Source organism: Oncorhynchus tshawytscha, linkage group LG13 (assembly GCF_018296145.1).
Source record: "Oncorhynchus tshawytscha isolate Ot180627B linkage group LG13, Otsh_v2.0, whole genome shotgun sequence".
In the NCBI taxonomy this organism is placed as follows: Eukaryota; Metazoa; Chordata; class Actinopteri; order Salmoniformes; family Salmonidae; genus Oncorhynchus; species Oncorhynchus tshawytscha.
The window spans coordinates 51774688-51781735 of record NC_056441.1 but is presented as its reverse complement, the minus strand read 5'-3'; the positions used below and the strand labels follow the sequence as shown (position 1 = coordinate 51781735).

The 7048-nt window shown below is 42.7% G+C and overlaps 1 long non-coding RNA gene across 5 annotated transcripts; it reads left to right on the top strand.

Annotated features, from left to right (window-relative positions):
* The first annotated feature begins 2347 nt into the window (after positions 1–2347).
* LOC112265944 lies at positions 2348–6826 on the top strand. Of its 5 annotated transcripts, XR_006078652.1 has the most exons (6): positions 2348–3637; positions 5640–5705; positions 5806–5889; positions 5994–6098; positions 6227–6322; positions 6451–6826. It is a non-coding gene; the product is annotated as an uncharacterized LOC112265944 (long non-coding RNA). The 5 variants fall into 5 exon arrangements; XR_006078651.1 differs by having other exon boundaries at positions 6227–6826; XR_006078653.1 differs by having other exon boundaries at positions 5640–5719; positions 6227–6826.
* Positions 6827–7048: the final 222 nt, after the last annotated feature.

Below are 7048 nucleotides of genomic sequence, written 5' to 3'. Positions count from 1 at the left end.
AGAGAGAATCAGGGAAGGCAAGGATGTCAGACCAACTTTTGATTATTTCAAGAGACCCAAGTCAGATGACCTAAACACATGTTTATGTTTCCACCCTATGCAGGAATTAAAAAAAAAAACTCTGTGGTACAGAGGGTTTTCTGTGTTAAAGATGGCACCAATCGGGAATGGCTGTCATACAATGAAGAAAGCCATGCATTGTACTGTTCAATTTGTATGCCATTTGCGAAGCCTACTGACAGCAGTATTTTTATGATTGGAATGACAGATTGGAAACATGTTCACTAAAAGGTAGAAGAGCATGAGAAGAGCAATATACACAGAAGTAGTGCTGAGGCAAGCATTCAAAGTCTGCTCAGTGGCAGTCAGGGGTCTGCCCAAGGAAAGCAAGTATGCAGGAGAAGTGCTGGAACGTGTCATAGACATAGTGAAAGTCATTGGCAAGAGGGGGCTCAGTTGCAAGGGGATGCAGTCTGAGGCTGCGCCTACATTAGAGGACACCAGTATCGATTGCGGTAATTTCTTGGAGATGATAATACTACTTGTAAAGTATAACGTCTGCTTGAAAGAACATCTCACCAAATGCATTGAGAAAAGCAAGAACCTACATCAGTCTGGGGCAAGAGGGAGAGGTTCTCTAATCACATTCCTTAAAAAAAATACTGTCAACACCGTCATTCACACAATTCAGAGCATTGTCCAAGAGACCATGTCAAGTGAAATTGAGCAAATTGTGCTGTACGTGACTGTTCCAACGGAGCGGCCGTCCAGTGCCCTGGCATCCATGGGAACGGAGAGGAGTGGGGATACCTAGTTACGAAACTAGGGTAGCATCCATGAAACTCTCATCTGCCCCAGAGTCAATGAGCACCCGAATAGACTTGTCTCCCTATAGCAGCATGACACAAAAAGGAGTACGGGTGATGGGATTTAGAGGGTTCCCAGTCTGGCACACCAGTGTACTTGTACCTACTAATGATTTCAGATCTCTTCACTGGACAGGTGGCTATGAAAAGCCCAGCAGCACCACAATACAGACAACTGTCGGAAGGTTAGCCAACATGAACGTTCCCTAGGCGATAATCTAGTTCTGCCCAGTTGCATAGGTTCCGGTGTATCTGACTCACACGTCACCAATAACTCTCGAGAGAACTCGGGTGGTTTTGGGTCTTCTCAGAAATACAGCCTTCAGGGACTTCCGGATTCCTTCGGAGATGAGCAAGCAGCAGCGGATGAAGGAGTTTGACCAAGACCAGACATCCTCTCACTCCTGCATTCCCGTATACGCCCATCAATCCTAATAGTAAGGGCGAGGAGGATATCAAGGTCCAGCGGTAACTCCTGAGCTGCTGGCTTGTCTTTTATTACTTCTGATAGTCTGTGAAGGAAGGTATTGAATAGGGACTCTGGATTCCAGGCACTCTCGGCAGCCAACCTGCAAAAATCTATTGTGTAGTCTGCCACGCTACGGGAGTCTTGACGTAATTCAAGTAGTTTTCAGGCCGCCTCTCTACCGGAGAATCGAACACATTCCTCACCTCGACCAAGAAATCTTCCAGATGATGACAATTGGTGGATTGTTGCTCCCAAACTGCCATAGCCCAGGAGAGCGTCCTTCCCGACATTAGCATAATAATATGCGCTATCGCCGACCGATCCAAAGAGAATAAAGATGGATGTAGCTCAAAAATGAGGGAGCACTGAGAAAGAAACACCCAGCAGGTTCCAGGATCCCCGGAATATTGCTAAGCAGGTTTCTCGGGGAGCCGGGGTAGGCTGTACAAACCCACCACTAGTAGGGGAGTTACTGAGCAACTGGGAGGGCTCCATTGTGGAATGCTGCCTCTGAGATAATCCACGGAATTGCTCCAGTAATGTCTTGAACCCCTAGTCATGGCGTTCCGTCAGCGAATGGAGCCCTTCCATTAGGTTCTTGAGTAGCTCCTCTTTGAATGGTGGCTCCTTGCAGGGAGACAGTGTGACGGAGCTGGTCAGTGTCTGCCGGGTCAGTTATGCCAGTTCATACTATAACGATACCCAGATGAGACCCAGATGCAGACACGGAAGGCAGATGGTTTGAGTCTGATATTTATTATAATCCAAGGGCCAGGCAAGAGACAGGTCGTGGACAGGCAAAAGATAATACATCTGGTCAGAGCCCAGGTGGTACAGAGTGGCAGGCAGGCTCAAGGTCATGACAGGCAGAATGGTCAGGCAGGCGGTCTCAGAGTCAGGGCAGGCAAGGGTCAAAACTGGGAGGACTAGAAAAACAGTGAGGAGGAAAAAGCAGGAGCACAGAAAAACACACTGGTTGACTTGACAAGACGAACTGACAAAAGACAAACCGATAACACAGGTATAAATACCCAGGGACTCTTAGGGAAAACAGGTGACACCAGGAGATGGGTAGAGACAATCACAGAGACAGGTGAAACAGATCAGGGCGTGACACTAAGTGGTTGTATTAGGGGCGTGTCATGTGTGTACATGCGTGCATTAGCAGGGCGGCCATGGTGGAGTATACGGGGGATGGTTCTGGTTGGCCGGTCGAGATCAAAGTCTTGGGTTGTTTTTTACTCCCAGTCCGTCTCTGGCTCTGTTTGTTTCTTTTTGTCTCTCACAAGGTAAATATCTTAGGGTTTCAGTGGGTATTGTGTGATTTTAGTGTAAATTATTATTTTTGAATTTTAAGTGCTCTTTATGCTTACTTCTTCCTCTTTCAATCATGTATTTAAATTATGAAGTTTGCCGTGGTTCAGTTCCTGAATGAAAAGAATGAGCCATATGCAGTATTTAAACAAGTATGGCTCAAAAGATGACATCTGTTATTGGCCACCACTAAGCCTCAGAAAGAAGAACAAAATAAATAAAAAATTGCAGATACTGTCATTTTAACTGTTAGCATAATTAACTTGCCAGATGTGAAAGTGTTTTGGGCTCTGACCTGGTTCATGCCTCTACTGATCTAGACAATTGGGATACGGTACTGATGTATTGTAAACGGTTCCAAGCGGGTTCCAGTGTTGAAACGACAGATGATGAGCAAATAAAAAAATGGAGAACTGCAATTAGCAAGTACCAATTCCAGGATTCTGATGAAGGTGAAGATGAGTCTACTCTTCCAGACGAACCGCCAGTCCCATCGTATCAGGAGTCTCTATCGAACCATGAAAACATTGCAGTGCCAGCAGACTGTAGAGCTGGTATGTAAAATAACATGCTTGATTATATGTGAAATTCCATTTCTGAACAATAATCAGCTTTCATGGTCAATTTCCATTTTTTTTTATCGAAAACAAGTAAATGAAGCATTAATCTTTTTTTTTTAAATCCATTGGAGGATGTATTCTGTCCTGCCAAATATTGAGGGAATTTCAGAGGAGAAACAAGCCCCTTTAATAATGTAATTTGTCTCTCAATTAGGACAAGCACCATACTCCACCAAAGGAGGTTGTTGGCACCTTAATTGGTGAGGACGGGATCGTGGTAATGGCTAGAGCGGAAAGGGTGGACTGTTTGATGCCGTTCCATTTGCTCCGTTCCAGCCATTATTATGAGCCATTCTGCCCTCAGCAGTCTCCACTGTATTCCACAGCATCATATTCACCACAGCAGCATGTGTATGACAGCCATGGAGGTACAGCACGTAATACATTCAATTTCCCAGATTAGACTTTGCCTCGCTCTTATTTTTTGCACAGTATTTCATTTCAATGTATTGTTTTACACAGGGAGCAAATTAATTACTTAAAAATCATACAATGTGATTTTTTTTTTAGATTCCGTCTCTCACAGTTGAAGTGTACCTATGATAAAAATTTCAGACCTCTACATGCTTTGTAGGAAAACCTGCAAAATCGGAAGTATATCAAATACTTGTTCTCTCCACTGTAATAGTCCAAATTGGTGAAGTGAAAGGCAAAAAATAACTTGGAAAAGTGGTGCGCGCATAGGTATTCACCCCCTTTGCTATGAAGCCCCTAAATAAGATCTGGTGCAACCAATTACTTTCCGAAGTCACATAATTAGTTAAATAATGTCCACCTGTGTGCAATCTAAGTGTCACATGGTCTGTCACATGACCTCAGTATATATACACCAGTTCTGAAAGGCCCCAGAGTCTGCAACACCACCAAGCAAGCGGCACCATGAAGACCAAGGAGCTCTCCAAACAGGTCAGGGACAAAGTTATGGAGAATACAGATCAGGGTTGGGTTGTAAAAAAATATCAGAAACGTTGAACATCCCACGGAGCACCATTAAATCCATTATTAAAAAATGGAAAGATTTTGGCACCACAACAAACCTGCCAAAAGAGGGCCGCCCACCAAAATTCAAGGACCAGGCAAGGAGGGCGTTAATCAGAGAGGCAACAAAAAGACCAAAGATAACCCTGAAGGAGCTGCAAAGCCCCACAGCGTGATTGGAGTATCTGTCCAGAGGACCACTTTAAGCAGTACACTCCACAGAGCTAGGCTTTATGAAGAGTGTCCAGAGAAATGCCATTGCTTAAAGAAAAAATAAGCAAGCACGTTTGGTGTTCACCAAAAGGCATGTTGGAGACCCCCCAAGCATATGGAAAAAGGTACTCTGGTCAGATGAGACTAAAATTAAGCTTTTTGGCCAGCAAGGAACATTTTATTTCTGGTGCAAACCCAACACCTCTCATCACCCCGAGAACACCATCCCTACATTGAAGTATAATGTTGGCAGCCACATACTGTGGCGATGTTTTTCATCGCCAGGGACTGGGAAACTGGTCAGAATTGAAGGAATTATGGATGGTGCTAAATACAGTGAAATTCTTGAGAGGAAACCTGTTTCAGTCTTCCAGAGATTTGAGACTGGGATGGAGGTTCACCTTCTAGCAGAACAATGACCCTAAGCGTACAGCACTCTAATGGTTTAAGGGGAAACATTTAAATGTCTTGGAATGGCCTTGTCAAAGCCCAGAACTCAATTCAATTGAGAATCTGTGGTATGATTTAAAGATTGCTGTACACCAGCGGAACCCATCCATCTTAAAGAAGCTGGTACAGTTTTGCCTTGAAGAATGGGCAAAAATCCATGGCTAGATGTGCCAAGCTTATAGAGACACCAAGAGACTTGTAGCTGTAATTGCTGAAAAAGGTGGCTCTACAAAGTATCGACTTTGGGGGGGTGAATAGTTATGCACGCTAAAGTCTTCATATTTTTTTGTCTTATTTCTTATTTGTTTCACAGGAAAAAATATTGTGCATATTCAACATGGTAGGCATGTTGTGTAAATCAAATGATTACAAACCCACAAAAAAATCAATTTCAATTCCAGGTTGTAAGGGAACAAAATAGGAAAAATGACAAGGGGGGTGAACTCTTTTGCAAGCCACTGTCAATATGAACAGTTACTTTTGCATCATATTTGAATGTGACTGTATGTACATTCAGAGGAGAAACAATCCCCTTTAGTCATATATTCACCACAGCAGCATGTGGATAACTGCTATGGAGGTATGTAGTACATTCACTGAGCCCAGATGAGACTATATGCTTCTCTGTCCTGTTTTGAACAGTATGTACTTGTCGTAAAAAGTAACCTGTAATTTTCCACAAGGTCAACTTTTAACCTTTTAAAAATGTTTGTATTTTTGGGGGGATAGAAATCCAAGGACTCCGGCAGGAAAACAAATTTCTGACGCACTGAGAGAAGAAGTTAAGGTGCTAAGGTGTGGGCAAGGACGTAAGAAAATAACTTGCACATTTATTTTTGGTGTATAATTGTTTTCAGGAACGTGACAGTGATTAACTGCTCCTTTTTTCCTATAGGTCCGGGTGGTATCGGATCACTGAGTGAAGAGGTGGTGCAGGTTGCTACCATGCTAAGGACATTTGCTGCTACTGGGCAATCAGGTAAGGACATAACTTGCATCTCTTTTTGGTGTAGCCTTAAACATCATGGTCTGTAATGTTTTTAGGAGAGTGACTGATTAACTGCTCTTTTCCTCTCCCTATAGATCCAATATAACACTTTTGCTGCGGCATATGGGAACAGTGGATGATCGAACTCTTGAGATGGATAACAAGATGAATACCTTGTTAGCCTATCAACAGGCCAATGGGTCAGTTGGAGATTTGTCCTTGCCATGATGATCTCAATCTCCCGATGGAGGACGGGCAAGACCTGGACCTTGCTGTGTAAGACCTTGTGCATTTCAAATGTAACTCAATGTTCTATCTTTGTGTATAGGAGCCATTCAGCAGAACACTGAAATCCAGGATGCCATGGACAAAGTGGTCCAGATTCAAGTCACCCGTTACCTGAAAGGGGCCTCCGATCATGAAGGTGAGAGAAGACGGCGCACAGGGTGGAGAAATTTGCTCCAGTGCGGGTCAACATCAAGTCTGCCCTTATTTTGAAGATGTCATCCAGAAACAGGTGTTTTATACAACATCCTTCTGTGTTCTCTTTAGGACTCTCTCTACATTTGGCAATCATCTCTCTGCTTCCAATTGTATAAAAAAAGCCACATGGCAGACCAATCTGAACTCATTTCTCGGCATGTCCAGCTCATCCAACACCTCAGCTAATCATGACTAGTGGGAAGGTTCCTGTATTTTTCTATGCTCGTAATTTAGCAATTGTGTTCAAAATATGCATTTTGATAAAACAATAAAGAAAATGAATGCCTCACATGTAGTAGTGAGGTTTGACATTCAAACGGGTTTTATTTTGTCCATGACATTTCTTTTTCTTAATTTTTTTCTTTTCTAAATTAGTATTGTAAGCTTAGGTTTACAAAAATAAAATTGATTCTTCTGTAACTTTGACAATTAAAAAGGTGTGGAGAACAAACCTTTTTTATTTCAACATATTTGAGAAATAGGGATTGTTTAAGAAGTGTGCAAGGGTGCTAATATATTTGGCCACAACTGTATATTTTCCTTACATTATTTATTGTAGTGACCTTTAGTAAATGGCCGTTTGTTCCATTTGAGATATGTATGATATTTCACTTGTGGAAAGAATGCAATGATACATGACTTTAGACTTGTGACACCCTTCTGCAAG